Source organism: Giraffa tippelskirchi, chromosome 8 (assembly GCF_054371585.1).
Source record: "Giraffa tippelskirchi isolate mGirTip1 chromosome 8, T2T-mGirTip1v1.2.pri, whole genome shotgun sequence".
Lineage (NCBI taxonomy): Eukaryota > Metazoa > Chordata > Mammalia > Artiodactyla > Giraffidae > Giraffa > Giraffa tippelskirchi.
The window spans coordinates 34,168,569-34,192,486 of NC_137282.1; the positions used below are offsets into that span (position 1 = coordinate 34,168,569).

Sequence of the window (23,918 nt, forward strand, 5' to 3'; positions counted from 1 at the left end):
GTTTGACCACTTCCAATTTACCCTGGGTCAAGGACCTAACATTCCAGGTTCACATGCAGTACTGTTCTTTACAGCATTAGACTTTACTTCAGCACCAGACACATCCAAAACTGGATGTTCTTTCCACTTGGGCTCAGCCTCTTCATTTCTTCTGGAGCTATTTCTCTGGTCTTCTCCATTAGCATATTGGGCACATACCGACCTGGGAGTTCATCTTTCAGTGTCATATCCTTTTGCCTTTTCATACTGTTCATGGAATTCTCAAGGCAAGAATACTGAAGTGGTTTGCCATTCCCTTCTCCAGGGTACCACGTTTGGTTAGAACTCTTTACCATGAGCTGTCCATCTTGTGTGGCCCTACAGGGAATGGCTTATAGTTCACTGAGTTAGACAAGGCTGTAATCCATCTGATCAGTTTGGTTAGTTTTCTGTGATTGTGGTTTTCATTCTGTCTGCCCTCTGATAGATAAGGATGAGATTTGTGGAAGCTTTCAGAAGGGAAGGACTGGCTTTTGGAAAAACTAGGTCTTGCTCTGGTGGGCGGGACCATGCTCAGTAAATCTTTAATCCAACTTTCAGTTGATGGGTAGGGCTGTGTTCCCTCCCTATAGTTTGGCCTCAGGACAAGGGTATGGTAAAGGTAAAAGTGGTAATGGTGACCTCCTTCAAAAGAACTTAGGCCAGCAAGCCATGGCTTCCAGGACTGTTGTAATCAGTGCCTCTGATCCTGCAGCAGGCCACCATTGACCCATGCTTGCTGGGTAGCCAAAGTATTAGAGTTTCAGCTATAGCATCAGTCCTTCCAATGAATATTCAGAACTGATTTCCTTTAGGATTGATTGGTTTGATCTCCTTGCAGTCCAAGGGACTCTCAAGAGTCTTCTACAACACCACATTTCAAAAACATCAATTTTTCAGCTCTCACCTTTCTTTATAGTCCAACTCTCACATCCATACATGACCACTGGAAAAACCATAGCTTTGACTAGATGGACCTTTGTTGGCAAAGTAATGTCTCTGCTTTTTAATATGCTGTCCAGGTTTATCATAGCTTTTCTTTCAAGGAGCAAGCATCTTTTAATTTCATGGCTGCAATCACCATCTTCAGTGATTTTGGAGTCCAAGAAAATAAAGTCTGTCACTGTTTCCCCATCTATTTGCCATGAAGTGATGGGACCGGATGCCATGATTTTATTTTTCTGAATGTTGAGTTTTAAGCCAACTTTTTCACTCTCCTCTTTCACTTTCATCAAGAGGCTCTTTGGTTCTTCTTTGCTTTTTGCCATAAGGGTGGTGTCATCTGCATATATGAGATATTTGAGAAATAGTTCTCCCAGAAATCTTAATTCCAGCTTGTGCTTCATCCAGCCGGACATTTCGCATGATGTACTCTGCATACATGTTAAATAAGCAGGGTGACAATATACAGCCTTGACATACTCCTTTCCTGATTTGGAACCAGTTTGTTGTTCCATGTCTGGTTCTAACTGTTGCTTCTTGACCTGCCTACAGACTTCTCAGGAGGCAGGTCAGGTGGTCTGGTATTCCCATCTTTTTAAGAATTGTCCACAGTTTTTTGTGATCCACACAGTCAAAGGCTTTCGTGTAGTCAATAAAGCAGTAGTAAATGTTTTCTGGAATTCTCTTGCTTTTTCAATGATCCAACAGATGTTGGCAATTTGATCTCTGGTTCCTCTGCCTTTTCTAAATCCAGCTTGAATATCTGGAAGTTCAAGGTTCATGTACTGTTGAACCCTGGCTTGGAGAATTTTCAGCATTACTTTGCTAGCATGTGAGATGAGTGCAACTGTAGGCCCGAAGCCTCCTGCTTCTGGATGAATTAGCAGTTGGTTCTGCACCAAGGTTGTGACCCCCAGGATTCTGCAGCTCACACAGCACTCTCCACGGCATTGCGCGTACTCCTCTGCTGGCCCCAGCTATGCACAATAGTATTTCTAATAATTAGTATTTCTCTTATTGTATAATATATTAATTTTCTTATCAATTACAAAACTATCTCAGTTAAAATGTATTTACAAGATACAGGCCAAAATCAAGTATATGCTGAATCTATGATAGGAGGATAATTAGAGTGAAGAAAAGTCTTAATCAATAATCCTTGTTTTCAGGGAATAGAAGCCACTTGTACAAGTTTAAATTGAAAAGATAAAAAAAGTATGCTTCTTAGGAATATTTAAAGGCATTTCATAAAATTTAAGTCCAATGAACAATGCCTCAGACTGTAACAATCTGTCTGGGACCACAACTCTCTTATTATACCAGCAATGTTAGGAATCTTCCCCTCTTTCTGTGCAGTTCCTCTGTTTTGGTTATTCATGCAAAATCACAGTCCCAGAGGACTCTCATTGCCTCAAGCCAACTTAATAACCTAATATTTGCCAAAAACTGACCCCATTTAAAAATCCCATTGAGGAAGTCATTCATTGGCCCCATTTGGATCAGGAGTGCCCTCCCACTTCAATCAGCGATGGGTATGAGTTGTGTATTAAGGGTAGCCCAGGCTGCAGGTCCCACTCACACAGTCCTTGGAAAAGAAATTAGGACTTAGTGTCACTTGAGATTTTTCTAAGCAACTTTCTAATTAATTTTATGCAAATTCCTTATTTGGCTTAGTATGTGTTTCATTCCTATTTGATTAGAAGGATAGCCTTAATACAATCATATTTTTGAAGAATATTCTTTCTCTGGGGAAGTTTTTTTTTTTTAATAGCAAATCTCTATTTTTATACTCCTTATTTTTCTCTTCTAAAATATCTAAAAATGAATATTTTATACATCTTAAAATATTTAACTTTATCCATTTTTGAAACCAAGACCATTACATAATCTGTAGTTTCATTGCATTGTATACATAAACCAAATAGGATATAAAATTTAAAAGCATTATTTGCTGTAATAATTTTCTATAGTTTAAAGGCAAATTGTAAATGGAAAATCCACAAAGAAATAATCAACTAAAAGCTTAAGCACTTTCATTAAAATGTTTCTGATTCATTAATTTGCATATTAACATGATAAAACTTTTTAAAATCATTATTCCTCTAAGTAAGCACCAGAAATAATGTTTTAACGTCCTGGAGGTCATCAAGTCATGGGAACTTCAAAACAAATATAACCACCAAGCCCAAGTGATCATTTCTTGGCATGAGTATATATCAATTAACACTTTTTATAACCCTAATTATATTTGGAGCTAAGATGGACTATTGATATTGATATAAAACAAAATCCACCATTTTCAAAATATTGGTGTATAAAAAATATATTATTTTCAGGGAGAGGGTCGGGGATGGTTGATTTAACAATTCTCAACACGCTGTGTATGGTGATACAAAGACACTTTTAATGTCTCTGACTCTTAAGCAAACTGAAATGCTATAAATTTGTCCTAACAGAGTAAAGCATGTGGATCTGGTGGCTAGTTTTCTAATAAATACTTATATGCTGTCATATATGCTTGTCAAGATGGCACACTTTTAGGTAAAAGCCATATCCTTTGAATAAATAGTTGTGTATCTATAATGAATACTCAGGGGGAGCTAAAGTTACTGTCTACTAAAATTATAAGCCAACTGTCATTTTACAATTTCAGGAAGCACCATAGCTCATAATAGCAGTAATTTAAATGCAAACAGACACAACTATGTTATTTTACTATCAATTATAGTCTTATATGTGTTTCCATGTCACTGTCTACATCTTAAAATGCACTTAATTTGGAGGCTTAAAGAATACAAACCAGTTCATCACAAGAAAACATGCTAACAAATGCTGGATTTCTAAAACAAGGAATGAATGAATGCTTATTAAATTCATATTAGTTATGAATAAAACTATCATCAGGTGTGGAGAGGCTATAGCTTGCTCTTCAATATCTGGCATCACTAACAAAAGAGTATGTCTTAAGATAAATGAAGCTCTCAATTTCATATAACATGTACTGTATTCTAGCTCTTTGGCTTTTAAAAACCTAATTTCCTGTTTCCTAGCTTTACAGGAAAAACACATATATTCAGTAAGCATTTAACCTGCTATATGGTTTAGATGACACCCAGATGAGTAATTCACGATTCTCTTCGCAGCGAGTTTGCAGTCAATCACTGAGAACAGATAGACATACACATACACATATAGAAAGAAAAAGTAACATAAACACTGAATATAATAAGCTTTCTTGAGAGAATATGATAAGCAATAAAATGAATCTCTTGAAACTGATTTTGCCATCATGTATCCATTGGGCATGCTCAGCTGCTTCAGTCGTGTCTGATTGTGTGCGACCCTATGGACTGCGGCCTTCCAGGCTCCTCTGTCCATGAGATTCTCCAAGGCAAGAATACTGGGGTGGGTTGCCATGCCCTCCTCCACGGGGTCTTCCTGACCCAGGGATCCAACCACTGTGTCTCCTGCGTCTTCTGCATTGCAGGCAGATTCTTTACCACTGAGCCATCCGGGAAACTCCATGTACCCATTACTTATCACTATCTGCCCAATATGATCGTAAGAACAACTTGAAGACATTCACGTAGCTGAGGAGTGGTATTTGGGTGGTCATTTCCAATTGTCCCCACAGACACGTGGTCCTATGAGGAGGAGCGTGACCAGAGGAAGTTCAGAATGGAGGCAGGGGTAGGGGGAACAGATAATCTAGAGGCCCCAAAAGGTGGGTCGTCAGGCATTTCATAAATGCTCCTTAAAACTGGTTAAAAAGTTAAACAATAAAGATGTGGTGGTGATGGTTTAGTCACTAAGTCGTGTCCAACTCTTGCAACCCCATGGACTGTAGCCTGCCGGCTGCTCTGTCCATGGGATTCTCCAGGCAAGAATAGTGGAGTGGTTTGCCATTTCCTTCTCCAGGAAACTGTAATGATAAAACTTTATTTTGAAGTGGTAACACAAAGATAGTTTTCCATGATATATAACATTACAGAAAAAAAGTATTCTCACTTAATTTTAAAATCTTATTATTGAAAATCTTCGTTAAGCCAGAAAATCAAATTAGAAGACATACAGATTAGAAAAGAAGAGACTTAAAAATCCTATTCTCAGACATCATTATCAACATATAAACCCCCACACAATCTGCTAAGAAGCTATTACAACAAATAAATGAGTTTAACAAGGCCTCCAGAACACAAGTTAAACATACAAAAAGCAATAATATTTCTACATTTTAGAAATGAAATCTTGGAAGTTTTAAGAGTACCATTTACAACTACAACACAAAAAATTAAATATATAGATGTAAATCCTACAAAAATACATGCAAGAACTGTCTGCTTCAAAGTATAAGGATACTGCCATATATGTGGTCAATTGATTTTCTGCAAACGTGCACGGGAAAAAGAGAAATGAAATGTACTCAGAATTGTTGCTGTTGCAGACATAATTCTCAAGTATTTCCAAATAAGCTATACTATTTAGTCAACTGAATCAGAAGTCAGTTTCAAACTGCGTAAGTAGGCTCTCTATATGGTTTGCTGTAACTAAGTTTAATGAGGAGGGTGCTATTGAAGACAAAATGATGTTTCAGCATCTATTTTAATCTGTCCTGCCTATTATCAGTTGAAATTTTAAAATGTAAGAATTTACAAATCAATGTAGGTGTTTTACAATTGTTTTAATTTTTACTTTGATGAGTTCTTTGATTTTGCTTGTCTTGTTTGCTCATGACTTTTGTAAATTCTTTAATTAGTTAATATGATACCGCCAATAATTTTAATATTTTAAGATTCAATTGAGATGCTATTTTTGAAATAAACCATTTGGAGTAGTAGAACATTAAAATATATGACTTTACTGTCAAGGACAAACTAAAAATTTTAAATGATGAGTTTTAAATTGTGTATGAAAATCAAATTTTAAATGTTATAAGTGGGGAAACTTTTTTCAAAGGAGCTGCTACTTGTAACTGAATGAAATTATATTTCATAACATAATAGAATTACATTGAGTCCTAAACTTTTCATAGCATCTAGATTTGGCAAAGCATATAGTCATCTAATTTAGCAAATTTCTTTAGTTTAAATACCATTTGTCAAAAACTATAATCTAATGAAGGCCAAACAGACTATACTTTTGAAAATATTTAGGAAAATATTTATACATTGCAAAAACAAACAGATATAATTAAGAATTCCCTCTTGAATTTACTAGGTAAGCTGTAGAAAAGGTGTCTCCTTAATTTAGAAAAATTATGATCTACAACAAAGCATAAATGAAGGTGTAATCTATTCAAAATTTTTAAATCCTAAAATACAACTTTGAAGACTGTTGCAGGCAATTTTGTAAGAAATACATAATAAGACAGAATTTAGAAATAAAATTTTCAGAAAATGCTAGTCATAAGCATATTAAATATTAGATCAGATAAGATTATAAATTTTAATGTATGAAAATACAGTACAGAATAATAATTTTATTTATGGTATTTTAAAGCTCATATAATCAAAAACCATCTATAAAATTTCAATTTAAAATGCAGATAGATATTAATTTATAGAAGGAATTTGGTTTCAGTGATATTTTGAATATATTTCTATGATAAAGGATACAATAAACCCAACAGTCTGTTCAATAAATATTTTACAATTGTACATAAAATATAAATAATTAATTTTTTAACATTCACCAACTCTTAGAAGTGTCTGGTTTGGGATTACACTTTTTTTTAAAACATTTTCTTCTCAACTCTAATTCTATACTTGAGTTCAGCACAGATTTTCATGTTAAATGTTTTCACTAATTTTTGTCTCACTCTTGGTTTCTTGCTAGTAAATATCTTTCCATTTGAATGAAACAATAAATGTAACTAAAGTGAAAGTTGCTCAGACGTGTTCAACTCTTTGCGACCTCATGGACTATAAGACGTGTTCAAATCTTTGCGACCTCATGGACTATACAGTCCATGGAATTCTCCAGACAAGAATACTGGAATGGCCTTTTCCTTCTCCAGGGGATCTTCCGAACCCAAAGATCAAAGCCAGGTCTCCCGCACTGCGAGCGGATTCTTTACCAGCTTAGCCACAAAGGAAGTCCAAGAATACTGGAATGGGTATCCTATCCCTTCTCCAGGGGTCTTCCCAACCCAGGAATCGAACCGGGGTCTCCTGCATTGCAGGCAGATTAAGGGATGGTTATTTTCATTATCCATTGAAGAAGTATTTGAGAACTTTATTATAAAACTGACAATATTACAGGGGGTGAGGGAGAATTAAGAGATCAACAGATAGTCAAGTCCCCGTTTCTTTGTGTTTATTGTCTGTAAAGGAGACATACTTTAAATACCTCTCCTTCTCTCTCTTTTTCACAAACACACACACACACAAACCACCACCACGACCGCATAACAGGGACTCTGAATTAAGGCTGGTGCTATCTTCAATGCTTCTAAAAAGGAGATTTGATACATTCACGGGATTCACTCTTTAGAAGAAACTTTATTTAAAGGGTAAATATTGCCAATCTGTTGAGAGGGTTTTTTTGATGAAAGGATGCTGTCTTTGTGAAATGTTTTCTTCTGCATCTATTGAGATGATCATTGCTTTTTTATCTCATTTTCTATTAATGTGATTATCACATATACTGATTTGCATGTGTTGAATCATCCTGACATTTCAGGTACAAATCCCAGTTGATCTTGGTGTATGGTCCTTTTATTGTCCTTTTGATTTCTTTTTGCTAGTACTCTGGGGGATTTTTGCATCTATATTATCAGGGATATTGACTGGCCTTTAGTTTTCTCTTTTTCTGTGTTGTCATCAAGCTTTGGTGTCAAGGTAATGCTGGCCTCATAAAATAAATGTGGGAATGTTCTCTCTTCTTCCGTTTTTGAAAGAGTTAGGAAGGATTGGCTTTAATTCTTTAAATGTTTGGTGGAATTCAATCCAGAAATTCAGTGAGTTTTTGTGCCTATTTTAAACTGCTAACTCTGTTAGACACTGCTGTTCCATTAAAGCATATTGCTACTATCCATATTCACAATTTTTTGGAAAGGAAGACATAAGAGAAAAAATATTGCATGTGTATACACACACACACACACCATTGCAGGTTTGATACTTGGGTCAGGAGAACCCCCTGGAGAAGGAAATGGCAACTTAGTCTGTATTCTTCCCTGGGAAATTCCATGGACAGAGGAGCCTGACAAGCTGCAGTCCATAGGGTCACAGCGGTTAGACACGACTTTACTGCTAAACAACAATATATATAATTTTACATTTATATATAAATATATATAAATATATATAAATGTATATATATATATATATATCTCCTTGTTGCTGGGAAAGACTGAAGACAAATTGAGAAGAGGGCGGAGGATGAGTTGATTAGATAGCATCACCGATTCAAGGAACATGAACTTGGGCAAACTCCAGGAGATGGTGAGGGAGAGGGAGGCCTGGCATGCTGCAGTCCATGGGATCACAGAGTCAGACATGACTCAGCAACTGAACAATAATAACATATACAATTATATGTTTTATGATATGTTTTATAATCATTATTTATGATTATATATATAATTTGGTTTTAGTGTTTAAATCCTGATACCTTCACAAGGTAATTTTTTAATCCCAGTGTCAGCCACATTTATATGGATATGAAAATTCTGTTCTCACAATAGCAAATAACTAAACTTGATTGCAAATATCTTAACCTTATAAAGTGGGTTCAGGCTGGTGTGCCTGATTCCTAAGGCTGCTGGTCTCAACTATGAATGATCCACTTGCCTAGAGCACTGTAGTTAGTATTTGTCAAAAGATAAGACTCCAAGTCATGAGTAAAACCACGTGTCTACCTCCAGTAGTCACCACCACATCAGGATGATCTCTCTTTTGTTTTTACCTCCCACATCTTACACAGTGTCTCTCCATGGAAGAATATAACCTGAACCCTGTTCTGAAAAGAATCCAAGAAATTCAGTGAGTGCATTGAAGAGTGAGAATATTTCTGAAAATCAACAAGCTGTACCTGGTAAGTCCACCCTCTTGAGCAATTAGTTTTATGTACATCATCTACTCTTAGTTAAACTGCCAGTCATTGGGGTTAATGTCATATTTGCCAAATACGGTGTCAGGAAGACGTACCCATTATGAACCCTAAAATAAGAGACCAAACCTTCTTATAAGTCTCTGCATTTGCTGTGATGTGTTTTCATCTGCTAGCCCAACCATCATTCCCCTTAGATAACATATATCTAAGGAGTACCATCACTAATTCATCTTATATATGATATTAGTATATGAGGATGATGTTCTGCAAACGTTTGTACTGATTATTACAAAGTTGTAGTGGATATTTATAAGTTCTTTTTTCTATTACCAATTTCAGCTAAAGCCTCATCAAATTATGGCTCTTAATTTCATAGATTGAGCCTAATAATTATTAAAAATTCTAAGTCATTAATGATCTTACTTATTTGAGGGTGTTGTGGTCTTTCATTAACTTGTAGTACTGAACAGGCACATCCACCAACAGTACTACCAGAGAACTACCCGAATTCCAGACATTCTTCTTCTTGAGCCAGTTTTACAATAGCAATTCCATTTTCCCTTTGATAAACAGAATCAATCAACTTTGATCCCCATTTGTTCCTGATTGATGAGCCTTAAGCTACAATATGGTTGCCTCAACTTGTGATTCAGAGCAACCATTGTTGTTATTCCTGGTGGAAACATATCTAGATCTTTGGAATTTAAGACATAAATTAGCAGTGTCTTTGCCGAAATGCTTATGCTTTCCTTCTGTCTCCACAGTAAACATAGTTATTTTATAATCCATATCTATTGACTCTACCATCAGGAGTGACTAAGAACCTACTTTTGCTTAATATTTTGTATTTTTGGTCTTCATTTAGATGTTGTGTTTTCTTATGATGCTAGATATCATTGATTGTGTACTAAACATTTTAGTTGAAATATTATTTTTAAAATAGTCAAAAAGTTTTGGGTGAGGTCGTTTTCTTCCAGAGAGAATGTGTTAACCTCTTTCAGGCACCTGAGGACATTAGAAATACATGATTAATCTAACCCAGTGTCAGAACATGTGTTTTTTGTTTTTTGTTTTTAACTTTTTTTTTTTTATAAATTTATTTATTTTAGTTGGGGGCTAATTACAGAACATGTGTTTTTTGGGGTCACTGATATAACTCAGAGAGGTGCTATAGTCTATGTAAGGGCTTATTTGCTTCCGTCTCTAATTACACTCAGCATACAGCACTTTAAAGCCTCATATTTAAATAAAGGTGGGTTAGAGTGCTGTAAAGTAAGCATACTCTGTAGCCCAGCTCCCATCCTGCTAGTCTCAGAAGACTGAAGCTCTCCTGTTTATTCTCTCAGTTGCTTGCATTGCTTTCATACTGGGCAGAATGATCCCAAAGTCTTGGCTCATCCTACTGATACCTATTGTATTCCACATCTTAGCCTTGTAATTCCTTCTTATGCTATTAACTATTTTGATTCTTTCAGGAATCTATTTTAGCTATATCATTCAAATTTCTTATTTTGAGTCCAGATTTATTTCAGTTGGCTAGTTCATTATTACTGTAATCAAAGGACTCCCATTCCAGTGTTTTATTCAGGGTAATTTTTTTTTTTGCTGATAGAGAAAACTTAAAACTTTGAATCTTGGGACTTAAGGCCATTTCTACAATTATTTTATTTTGTCTGTTTATTTTTAAATTTTATTTATTTATTTAGAGAGTAGTGATGACTACTCTTTAGTTGGGGTGCCCAGCCTTCTCATTGCGGTGACGTCTCTTGTTGCAGGGTACGGGCTCTATAGCACATGGGCTTCAGTGGTGGCACATGCACTTAGTTGCCCTGTGGCATGTGGAATCTTCCAAGACCAGGGACTGAACCCATGTCCCCTGCACTGGAAGGTGAATTCTTAACCACTGGACCACCAGGGAAGTCCCGGTTTCCACAATTATTTTATCCTGAAAGTTCTTAAAAGCTCTAGCCACAAGAAATAAAATAATAAAAAGTAAATTCTTTGATCATAGACAATGCTGACTAAAGTTTCATGATGATGAATAAGGTATTTAATAAATATATGAGTGGTGCTGTTGGTGGAAATCATAGAGGTAGAAGATGTATCAATAGTTACACACTAAGGATGTGTCTATTTTACTATGGACAAATTACTGCTCCATCCATGATGGAAGAATTCCAAGGTAATCAATCTTAATTTGCAGCCAGTTGGCTGTTCTTTCCCTCCAAAGGATGATGCCATAGCAAGAAATCAGCAGTAGTCTCTGTTGTTGACATATTGCATATTCAGTAATAATGTCAGCCAAATCAACCTTGTTAAGACAAAGATTGTGCAATCATTTTATCTCCACTGTCATGGCTGTGTTTTTCACGTGTCCCTTCAGTGAAAACTAGGTCAATTGGAAAAGGAGGGAGATAAACCTTCACTGAATGGATCATTTTCATCCACCTGATCACTAAGAGCTTGATTTGTAAAAGATTCACTTTGATGATCCATCTCATGGCAATATAAGGTTTGTACACTCAGTTCTTACACTGAGCATCCATTCATATACCTTGTGTTCATTCCTCTGGTGATGTTCCTTCCAAGTCTGTTACCATCAGCTGAGCCACTCTCCATATATTAATATTAATGTAACTCCAACACTTTATTAATCTCTTCTTGTAGACAGGTTAATTGCCCAAATCTCTCAACTGGGAGTTTCATCGTTACCCACTGTCATTTAGGAATATTCCTTTGAGCACTTATGTGACCAACCAGTGTAATTTTAGGCTGTGTCAGCATACTATTGTGGAATGATCATGGACAAAACGTCAGTTTGAGTTTCCAGTCTGACTGGTCATAGAGAATTCCACAATAAGCCACAGGTTTGGGTTGAGGTAGATGTGGGAGATGTGGTCACTGAAAAATAGCAGCAACTACAGGGGTCTGAACCATAGCTCACCAGACTTTATTTGCCTTCTGAAACAGTTTAGGTCTGATATTTTATATTGCACTTATACTTGGTAATGGAGTACTTAACCTTAACCTCATGCCTTCATAGATTAGATTATATATATGTTGTGATAGGGCGGTCAGACCGCAAGGTTGCTTAGTGACTTGAGGTCAAGCTTTCTGCCCCTACCAGTGCCCATCATTAAGGCAGAAGCTGCTGTCAAAGGAGAATATATATCAGAAGATAAAAGCATGCTAGCATGCTTTCCCCAACTCTGATATATGTCTTATGAGATCTTGCCAGAGTCTCCTTTTACCCACCATGTCTGCCACAGATACTTGCAACATCTTTGATCCGGTTTACAAAATGCAAGAGGCTTCGTATTAATACTTTGTAGCAGCCGTATAGTTTATTCAGTAAATAATTCAAATTAGGACACTATCTTATGTTACATGACTTCCCAGGTGGCACTAGTTGCAGGAGATGCAAGAGAAGTGGATTGAAGGTCTCTTGGGAGTAGGAAATGGCAACCCACTCCAGCATTCTTATCTGGAGAATCCCATGGGCAGAGGAGCCTGGTGGGCCATAGTCCATCGGGTCACAAAGAGTCAGACACGACTGAGAGTGCACACACACACACACACACACACACACACACACACACGCATAGCTACATTATATAACTTTCACAGTGCAGAGAAGTGTGTCTCTTTCATAGAGTTAAAAGGTGAAAATTGCAAAACACTTCTCTTTTTTGTTTTTATCTTTAGAGAAACAATATTAACATACTCCAGATAACTAGATTCATAGAACTTTCCATAAGTTGGTTGGCCCTTGGTTTTCATTTGATTTTCACTCTTTGATAAGACCATTTTGTAACTAAATAGAATAAAATAGTCATCACTTCATGATTAACACATCTAATCATCATGTGACCAATATGGCAAAATAGTGTCATATCCAAACTGATATCAAGTGATCAAGATACCTTAAGACTAGATTTTGACAGTGATGGGGATGACACAGCCCTGAGGTAAGACTGAGAAATTACACATACTTACATGGCTTCCCTGGTGGCTCAGATGGTAAAGAATCTGCCTGCAATGCAGAAGACCCAGATTTGATCCCTGAGTGGCCAAGGTCCCCTGGAGAAGGGAATGGCAATCCACTCCAGTATTTTTGCCTGGAAAATTCCATGGACAGAGGAGACTGGCGACCTACAGTCCATGGGGTCCCAAATAGTCACACATGAGTGAACGACTAATACAACAACAGCAACAACAACATTGCTACCAGAAGAAGGAAAACCACATGTCGTGTGTCTCTTGCTTGGTATAGATAATAGAGCATTTTTCAAATAGATAGTTTTATTGCAGGTTCCAGAGGTTGTATTAACTCACACTTGCAAAGATTAAGACATGGGTGCAACTGGAATGCTTCCTGGTTACATAATGGAATTGCACTGCCATTCTCTAAGATACATTTGCCTGTTCAAAGGCTAATAGGAAAATTAAGTAGACACATCATAGAAATCACCACAGTTTGAAAATGTCTTTGAACATTCCTGTACATTTGAAATTCCTTGAGAAATATGGTATTGAATTTAGTTGACTTTTGAAAAAGAGAAGTTCCGTTAGGTCTTCCTGAAACTTTAAGTCACAAACCATAAGTTCTGTGGGTTATGGGACTGATTACTGGCCAGTCATTTTGGGTTAGTTGAAAAGTTCAGTTGGGTTTTTCTGTAACGTCTTATGGAAAAGTCCGACTGAACTTTGTTGGCTGACCCAATGTAAGACATGAGCTTGGGGACATGCTTCATGCCTTTCCTTGGGGGGAGCTGATTGTGTCATTCTCTCCTCATCATTAAGAAGGCTGTCTCTGGTCCTCTGTCCTCTCCGCAGTCTCTAAATCAACAGATGATGCAGGACCATGAGGAACAGATTTCAGTGAGTGTAGAATCCTTCCTTTGTGTAGGACTTCCAGTTATCTCTAGTGCGCCAAGCACACTCAGCCTTAGCATTCTGGCTGCTTTGTTCTTCCCCACTCCCAAAGCAGCCACGTCTTCCTCTGCTGCTCTGCCACAGGTAGGACACTTTTTCTTTCAGCCTCTCCTCCGGAGATACCAATACTCTGCCCTTGGTGTTCAGCTGTCATTGCATTAGAACTCTCAGTTAAGCTTTTGCATATTATCTTTTATTCCCCTCTTTAGATGGTAAGATTGATGTTTCCTACTACCAGTAATACTTTTAATACATGACAGGAGAGGCTAACAAAATCATTGGCAAATGTGAGAAGTACAAAAATACAGAAGCTTGGGGATTGTAGGGGAACTGCTCCAACAGCCTTAGCCGTGTTTGTACTAAAGTAGATGATTCATAACAAGGCATGCAAAATCCACAGGCAACATCCCAAGTCAGCAAGTTGAAGACACCCATGCATCTAATCGCAGTGGCCACTTGAGAATATAATCTTTTTCACCTTCCTAAAGCCACGGAGTTGGCAGTGTCTGTCTATAACCTCCCTGGCAAAACACACTTGCAAGTTAAGCATTCTGGTTTATACCTCTGCATACAGCAGAGAGTTTATAGATTGGTATGAAATATGCTGAGTGCCCACAGATAGTATCTGGCATATCTCAACTCATTCAATTGTAATTTCCAGTATAAGCAAATGATTAAATCTCTGAATATGTATTTATATAGCTGATCTTTTGAATAAATGTTACATGTTCCATAATCCCTAATTTATATTTAGAGTATGTTGTAAGGGCACTGAAAATATCAAATGATAAACCATTTTTCTTTTAACAATACCAAATGAAAACTGCAAAGGAAACTCGTGCTAAGCAATGGTTGGAAGTAGGAATATGATAGGAATCATATTAGTGCATGGAAGTCTATAACTTAATAGCTATTGGTAACTGTGTGTTTTTAATGAAATAATTAAATGGATTATAAAATACTGCATTGTAAACATGGTGGTTATTTGCTAGATTCTGTGGGTAAAATATTGTAATTTTATAGCAACTATTTTTTCTCTTCAGAGTAAGTGCTATAAAGTCCAATACATCTTTTACATCAATGTGCTCTAATTTCTTAGAGATACAGCTCTGAGTGAGTAATACCCAATGATACAAATGAATTAGTTACTGATGATACAACAACTGGAATTTCAAAATACTATCACCCTGAGTGAAAGAAGCCAGGCATAGAAAGTATTACTGTATGATTCTATTCACATTAAACTCAAGAAAAGACCAATATAATTACCATGACAGAAACCAGATTAGTGGCTGTTTAGGACTACAGGGAGGAGAAGGGGATGACAGAGGATGAGATGGTTGGATGGCATCACCGACTCAATGGACATGAGTTTGAGTAAACTCCAGGAGTTGGTGATGGACAGGGAGGCCTGGCGTGCTGCAGTCCATGGGGTTGCAAAGAGTCGGACATGACCAAGTGACTGAACTGACTGAGGACTATAGTGAAGAGAGAATGGACTGAGGAGATGCAGGAAAGAACTTCTGAAGTGATGGGAACTTGATTTGGGAGGTGGCAACATGGGTGTATATATATTTATCAAGATGCATTGAAACGTGCATCTCAGTGAGTGTACTGTAATAGAAATTAAACTTCAACAAACTATATTAAAATAAAAAAAAACCACACAAACAGATTAGAGAAAGAACTGTCACATTGGCATGATGTGTCAAAATCATTTTTCTGAAGGAAGAGATTTAAAGGTGACTGAAAGGTGATATCCTGTCAGTGATAGAAGGCAAGATTACACAGTTTTTCAGGAAAACCCTCTGTTAGGAGATGCTCCTGAGACTGAGAAGTTTACCTGGATGACCATTCTCATCAAGTCTTCTTTTGGAAGAAGTGCAGAAGTTTTTCCTTTGAGACTTAGAGAAATCAAGAAGGAAAAGACAGGTCAATGGAGATGCTTCCTTTTATAAATGACGCTGTTTCTCACAGCCTGTGTGCAACTGCGCTCCGGCAGGAAGCAGGTTTCTGTGTCCGGCTGCTGTTCACCCAGCCTCCTGCCCCCTCAGGAGTCAGAGCGCCACGTGCAGTAGGAAGAAGCATGTGCTTTGGTGCCCGTAGAGCAGCGTGAGAACCCCGCCTTGCCACCTCCTAGCTTTGTGACTGTGGCTACGTTATTTCAATTCTATTTGGCTCAGTGTATTCATTGGTAAGAGCTTCTCAGGTGGAGAGAGTGGTAAAGAACATGCCTGCCAATGCAGGAGACATAGATTCAGGTTCGATCCCTGGGTCAGCAAGATACCACGGAGGAAGGCATGGCAACCCACTCCAGTATTCTCACCTGAAGAATCCCCCGTCAGAGTAGCTTGATGATCCACGTGGTCACACAGATTCAGAGGCAACTGAAGCAACTTAGCACGCACACAGCCCCACTCACTGCTAAATGAGAAATATCCTTGCAATACTAAATGGGGTCACATGTATCAAGTACCTTCTGCAGTGGCTGGAACATAGAAAGCATGATGTTAATTGTAGTTCTTACCGAGGCCTTCCTTGGTGGTCCAGTGGCTAAGACTGCACTCATAATACAGGGGGCCTGGGTTCAATCCCTGCCCAGACAACTAGATCCCACATGCTGGAACTAAAGATTACCCACGAAAAAAGAGGTTGCCCCAGCTGGCAAGGAAGATCCCACATTCCCACATGCCCAACTAAGACTCATGGCAACCAAAAAAAAAAAAAATATATATATATATATATTTCTTACTAAGATGTGGTAATAGAAACAGACATTCGTGGTTCCCTTCTACTTAATCACTGTTCGCTCTCATTCATGTTTTGTGAGAAAACTTATAACTCAGATAGGCTCTACCTGTCTTAGCTGGTGTTATGAGGTAGGTTTTTGTGCCACAAATTTCTCGTATGATCCCTAAGTTGCTTTTGGGCACCCCCAAATTTTTTACATGAAAGGTAGAATTCCAGCCTCCCACCTCCGGGCCCCAGCCTAAGGCGTGCTTGCTCGAATTCCCGGCACCTGTGAGCACACCCGCTCGCATGGCTGCAGTCAGTTGAGGGTCTTCTGATGGGACATCAGGTGATGCAGGTGGAGTCAGCATGCAGGAACCTTATATAAAGGGAGGTGGCGGCTCAGAGCCTTGGGCGGGAGCAAGGCGGTGTGTGATGTGAAGACGGGGGTGGCAGGCGGAGAGAAGGCATCCTTGTCCAGAGCCCCCCGGAGGAACCAGCCCTGCCCAGCACCCTGATTTCCCACGTCTGAAGGTAGGAACCCACTTTCCTTGTGCTGTGGCGCTCTGTTTGCCGTGGTTTGTTGCGGCAGCGACGGGAAACTGACGCGAGCTTGTCGGGGAGCCTGGGGCAGCTCCGCAGAGTCTCCGCAGCCACCCTGGAGACCGCGGTCCCCCCTGAGGATGCTCACGGGCCCGGTCCAGGTCCCCGGGTTTCTCTGAGCGTCTAGAACCGTGTATCCCACCACCTTCCTGCCCCGTATTTTTAGAGGGAGAGGGTGTCTCTCTCTGCGGTCAAACTTGCAGAATCACAACCGTGTCGCCTCCAGCTGTTCATGTGTTAAATGTGTCCTGTTGGTTAGGAGGGTCTTGCTGACTTGGCCAAGGATGACCCAGGGCAAACTCATCACTGCTTATGGGATGAGCATAAAATTCTGTACGTTTTACTGTAGCTCAAAATAGAGAGCCAGGGTTTGTATCTCTTTTCTCCAAATTCATAAACACGTATTGGTCACTTAGGACTCCAGGAGGAGAAGGTAAATGGTTTCTGTTTAGAAAAGTGAAATTTAAGGTGAACACGTGCCACATCATTCTGGGAGGCCAAAGTTATTTACGATAGCAACTACCTTTTTGGAAGAACTGTTCATTGGAGCCTAGTATCTATGTATTTTGCTGCCTTGCAAGGTATCCGAGAGCGATTTTCTTGACTAATGGTTGTGTGGAGAGCACTGCAGGTTGAATCACTTTAGGCATAATGAAACACTCAATTAAAAGAAAAACGTTTGTGTAATGGCTATCATTACAATGGAATGTTTTACAGAGAAAGAAAGCTATATTTGAAAAATCTATTTTGAGTTTTTTTGTGATTCTCAATGTAAGAAGCATAGAGCAGACAATGACCTTAAAACATGCCTTTGTGTTCAGGTGAAATGAATCAATAGATGGAAATTCTTGAAAGTACTTGTTTCAAGGTTCTCTGAATTTGGTAACTTTATCTGGAAGGAGTTTCAGTTGTGGTAAACAGTAACGGGAGGAATCATAAATTTGTAAAATAGGGTAAAATCGAATAGAACTGCCTTTATGGAGTGGAAACCAGGAAGCTTTAAGTCACATGCTCAGAAGCTCTGTGACGGTTGCTCAGCTCTGGCTGAGGGTAGAGAGGAATCACCTGGGGGATTTTCAGTGTCCTACACCTGATTCCCACTGCAGAGACTCAGGCTTAATTGAGTCTGGGTGTGGTCTGATGGGTTTTCAAGCCTCTTTTCTCCCTGGGTGGTTGCAGTAGTCAGCCAGGCCTCCCACCCAGCCGCATTTCTTTCTGGGACCTGGGACACTGCTGGGTTCCAGCACATGTCTCACACTAGGGACATGTCCCCTGTTGATTACAGAAAGGATAAAACAAAACACACACACAGCAGCTTTCGGCTGGCAGAGCCTTCGGAGGTTTCAATATGGCGTTATTTCCTCCATGAAAGATGAGCAGTGATTCAGCCTAAGCCGTTACAGAGAATAGCTGCCTTGATGATTTTATAAACTGAATATTGTCAAAATGGAGACACATAGAGAACAAACTTATGCACTTGGCTGGGGGCGGGGGCAGGAGAGGAGAGGGTGGGATGTAGGGAGAGAGTGCCAAGGAAAACATACATTACCACAGATAAAATAGACAGCCAATGGGAATTTGCTGTATAACTCGGGTTGATCACAGCCTGGAGGGGTGGGATGGGTAGGAAGGTGGGAGGGAGGTCCAAGTGGGAGGGGGCGTAGGTAAACCTGCAGCTGATTCCTGCTGATGTTATGTAGAAGCCAACACAATACTGTAAAGCAAAAAATAAAGTCTGAAAAATAAATATCCTTCCATTAAAAACATACAGTTATTAAAAAAAAAAACACAAAAAACCTAAAAACTAAGGCTCCTGCCACCCATTTTTTCTTCTCATAAAAAAAGTACAACTGGGATCCAGTAGTGAGTGTGTGGGAGGGTAGATATTGAACAGCCCTTTCTAGAAGAATCATCCTAGTGCTGAGAATCCCATCCTTTATTCTAATAAATCCTCCTTCTTAACACGTATCTTATTTACACTAATCTCCAGCACTTTATATTTTATAATGTAAAAATATTTTAACAGGCCTTTAAAATACTTTAATTAAGCTGAGAAGGAAACAAAATGGGAAAAACATTTTACAGATGTGAGGCCATTAAAACTTATCTGCTTTAACTGAAAGTACTTTTTTCCCTTTAAAATTTTATAGCCTTATGTATTGTAATACTAATTCAATAATCTATTAACATAAATGTCATCATTTTATAAATGTAATGAATTATTAATGCCAGTCATCTGTGTGTTTTTTTTTTTTTAGTGTGTGGCTGGGCTTTACAACCTAAAAGTTGAGTGATGTCAAGGGATGTTCATGGAAAACTTTGTTTTTTTCTGGGTCAGGCTCATTTTTTTTTTAATTAATTTATTTTAATTGGAGGCTAATTACTTTACAGTATTGTGGTGGTTTTTGTCATACATTGACATGAATCAGCCATGGGTGTACATGTGTCCCCATCCTGAACCCCCCTCCCACCTCCCTCCCCATCCCATCCCTCAGGGTCATCCCAGTGTACCACCCCTGAGCACCCTGTCTCATTCATTGAAACTGCACTGATGATCTGTTTCACATATGATAATATACGTGTTTCAATGCTATTCTCTCAAATCATCCCACCCTCGCCTTCTCCCACAGAGTACAAAAATCTATTCATTACATCTGTGTGTCTTTTGCTATCTTGCATATAGGGTCACTGTTACCATCTTCCTAAATTCCATATATATGCATTAATAAGCTGTATTGTAAACTCAGCAGTGGCCACAGGACTGGAAAAAGTCAGTTTTCATTCCAATCCCAAAAAAAGGCAATGCCAAAGAATGCTCAAACTCCCGCACAATTGCACTCATCTCACATGCTAGTAAAGTAATGCTCAAAATTCTCCAAGCCAGTCTTCAGCAATATGTGAACCGTGAACTTCCAGATGTTCAAGCTGATTTTAGAAAAGGCAGAGGAACCAGAGATCAAATTGCCAATATCCACTGGGTCATCGAAAAAGCAAGAGCATTCCAGAAAAACATCTATCTCTGCTTTATTGACTATGCCAAAGCCTTTGACTGTGTGGATCACAATGAACTGTGGAAAACTCTGAAAGAGATGGGAACACCAGACCACCTGACCTGCTTCTTGAGAAACCTGTATGCAGGTCAGGAAGCAACAGTTAGAACTGGACATGGAACAACAGACTGGTTCCAAATAGGAAAAGGAGTACATCAAGGCTGTATATTGTCACCCTGCTTATTTAACTTATGCAGAGTACATCATGAGAAACGCTGGGCTGGATGACGCACAAGATGGAATCAAGATTGCTGGGAGAAATATCAATAACCTCACATATGCAGATGACACCACCCTTATGGCAGAAAGTGAAGAAGAACTAAAGAGCCTCTTGATGAAGGTGAAAGAGGAGAGTGAAAAAGTTGGCTTAAAGCTCAACGTTCAGAAAACTAAGATCATGGCATCTGGTCCCATCACTTCATGGTAAATGGGGAAACAGTGGAAACGGTGTCAGACTTTATTTTTTGGGCTCCAAAATCACTGCAGATGGTGATTGCAGCCATGAAATTAAAAGACGCTTACTCCTTGGAAGGAAGGTTATGGCCAACCTAGATAGCATATTTAAAAGCAGAGACATTACTTTGCCAACAAAAGTCCGTCTAGTCAAGGCTATGGTTTTTCCAGTGGTCATGTATGGATGTGAGAGTTGGACGGTGAAGAAAGCTGAGCGCCGCAGAATTGATGCTTTTGAGCTGTGGTGTTGGAGAAGACTCTTGAGAGTCCCTTGGACTGCAAGGAGATCCAGTCAATCCATACTAAAGGAGATCAATCCTGGGTGTTCATTGGAAGGACTGATGTGGAAGTTGAAACTCCAATACTTTGGCCACCTCATGTGAAGAGATGACTCATTGGAAAAGACCTTAATGCTGGGTAGGATTGGGGGCAGGAGGAGAAGGGGACGACAGAGGATGAGATGGTTGGATGGCATCACCAACTCAATGGACATGGGTTTGGGTAGACTCTGGGAGTTGTCAATGGATAGAGAGTCCTGGCGTGCTGCAATTCATGGGGTCGCAAAGAGTTGGACACGACTGAGCGACTGAACTAAACTGAGGTATTAATATTCAAAGTGCATTTCTTTTAAGAAGCATAAAATTGGAACTTCGTTTTTATCTAAGCAGACAATCTCTGCCTTTTATCTGTGGTATTGTCACTTACATTTAATGTGATTTTTATGGTTTGGATTAAATCAGTCTTGAAGTTAACAGAGGAATTTAACTGGCCATCTTCAACTTCAATATGGGTGGAGGCATATTTATATCTCCAAATTTTGTTAAAAACTGAAAATGAGAATTTGGCAGTCTGTCACAAAACTAGGCACAAAAATAAACATCTACCTTTTTTATATTTGCCTTTCTAAAATTCTAACCTTTAAATAATGGTAATATTTAACAAAAGAGACTATAAATTCTATGTCCTGCTGCAGGGATGAGGCTTATTTTAAACAAGAAATACTATAATGTCTCGAAATTTTTTCAACTGAGTGTAATAGGCAGTTGTATATGCTGTGCATAAAGCTGAAAGTGAAAGTGTTAGTCGCTCAGTTGTCCAACTCTGTGACCTCACGGACAGTAGCCTGCCAGGCTCTTCTATCCGTGGGATTTCACAGGCAAGAATACTGGAGTGGGTTTCTATTTCCTTCTCCAGGGGATCTTCCTGACGCAGGGGTTGAACCCATGTCTCCTACATCTCAGGCAGATTCTTTACCATCTGAGCCACAATAGGCAGTTCTGTATGCTGTGCTTAAAGCTAGTTTCAGGCTTCCCAGGTGGCTCAATGGTAAAGAATCTGCCTGCCAAGCAGGAGACATGCGTTTGATCCCTGGGTCGGGAAGATCCCCTGGAGAAGGAAATGGCAACCCACTCCAGTATTCTTGCCTGGGAAATCCCATGGAGAGAGGAGCCTGATGGGCTATAGTCCACGGGGTCATATAGAGTAAGACACAACTAAGCGACTAACACAAAGCTAGTCTAATAACTATTAAGTTGCACCGCTTGTATATTGTTGGATAACTAGTCCAATACTCCTTGGGCCCACACCCTAATAGTGATCTTCCTAGATTCCTAAAATTACATTGAGACTTCCTGTATGTGCTACAGTTTGAGGCTGACGGTGACATAGAAGTGGTCAGATAAGTCACCTGTAGATGCGGGGAAAGTTTGGTCCCATTGATTATATTCTCAGTGTTGTCCAATCCCACAGGCTTTATAATGTGGCCTGAACTCTGGAATTAAAGGAATATGATTTTCTCACTCAGTGCCACTGACCCCATACATCAGGAATGTCTTTACACATCTGTTAAAGTAACAGATTTGATAAAGCTGGAGGTTAAATTGTAATAAAAATCTAAAAATAATTTATGAATCCAGTGAGAAATTCAATATTTGACCTTTCTGTTCTCCTTGATATGTATTTTACAACTAAGTGATGAATACATATTGTACATACGGTATCTTAAAAAACTGAACTATTCACAGATTTACCAATACACATACAATATTAAATTTAACAGCTGTGGTTTTGATATATTTCACTCAGTTACTAAATGTAGGGGATGCATTTTACAATTCAGCTTAGAAGTCAGATTTAATAGTTGTCTGTGTTGTGAAGATAAGCTCCTGACAAGATATCTTTTGGCTCAACTCATAGTTTTAATAATTTTTGACCAGTTATATATACATCCATATATAATGATTGATTTTTAAAAACAAAGTATTGGGTTGTTATTTAGTCACTAAGTCATGTCCGACTCTTGCCACCCCATGGACTGTAGCTCACCAGATTCCTCTGTCCATGGGTGTTCCCAGGCAAGAATACTGGAGTGGGCTGCCATTTCCTTCTCCAAAATATTGGGTAACTTGGTTATATCTGGAGACCTATTAAATTATTAACAAAATTAGGTCATAGAACATTTTCAGGAAAAACTATGATGCAATCTGTAAAATCCTTGTTACTGAGCCATATAGTTATGTTTCTGACAAAAAAGATATACCTTTCTCATAATTGTGTCAGCAGACAACTGTGGAGTATGTAGCTAGGAATATACAAGCACTTATTTGCCTGTGATACCCTAGTAAGTCTGAGGACAGTCATTATAAACATGACTCCAGATAGCATTTCAGATTCAATTTTAACTAGAGAATGGCAAGTTTATAGAGCCCATGGTGACCACATCCTATTCCAATAATTAGTCCTGAAACTCAGCACTTCTATATAACAGCAGCTTTTCGTTTTTTTGTTTTTTTTTTTTAAGTGATAAAATGCTGAAAAAGAAGATACTAGGGCTGGAATGCGTTCTCTGGAAATAGCAGAGAGTTCCTGGTGTGTGTCACAATTTCTTATTGTATGAAGCCTTTATCCACTATTGAATGTGAGTCTGCTGGGGGAAAGGGAGGGGCACCTGAGGAAGAAGAGCAGGTGGGCAGTGCTCACCAGGGGTTGTATTGTGCGTAACCAGAAATTTAGGAGTGCTCCTGACCTGAGAGTGAGGCGTGAAAGCTGGAGAGTTTCTGATAAAAACAGTATTAAAAATGGCAGGTTGTCCCAAGCAATCTCAGAAAAGGTTATAAGCACTCGTATTTATGT

The 23,918-nt window shown here is 38.8% G+C and overlaps 1 protein-coding gene across 27 annotated transcripts in view; it reads left to right on the top strand.

Annotated features, from left to right (window-relative positions):
• Positions 1-23,918, top strand: part of LOC145518172 (uncharacterized) — a 1,384,210-nt gene that overhangs the window by 1,092,114 nt on the left and 268,178 nt on the right. For 25 of the 27 annotated variants that reach the window (XR_014062696.1, XR_014062714.1, XR_014062686.1 and 22 more), the window contains one exon: positions 8,887-8,997. The gene's annotated coding sequence lies outside the window, so the exon portion shown is untranslated. Of the gene's footprint in view, positions 1-8,886; positions 8,998-23,586; positions 23,704-23,918 lie in introns of all 27 variants that reach the window. The other 2 variants (XR_014062702.1, XR_014062706.1) reach the window with 1 other exon arrangement.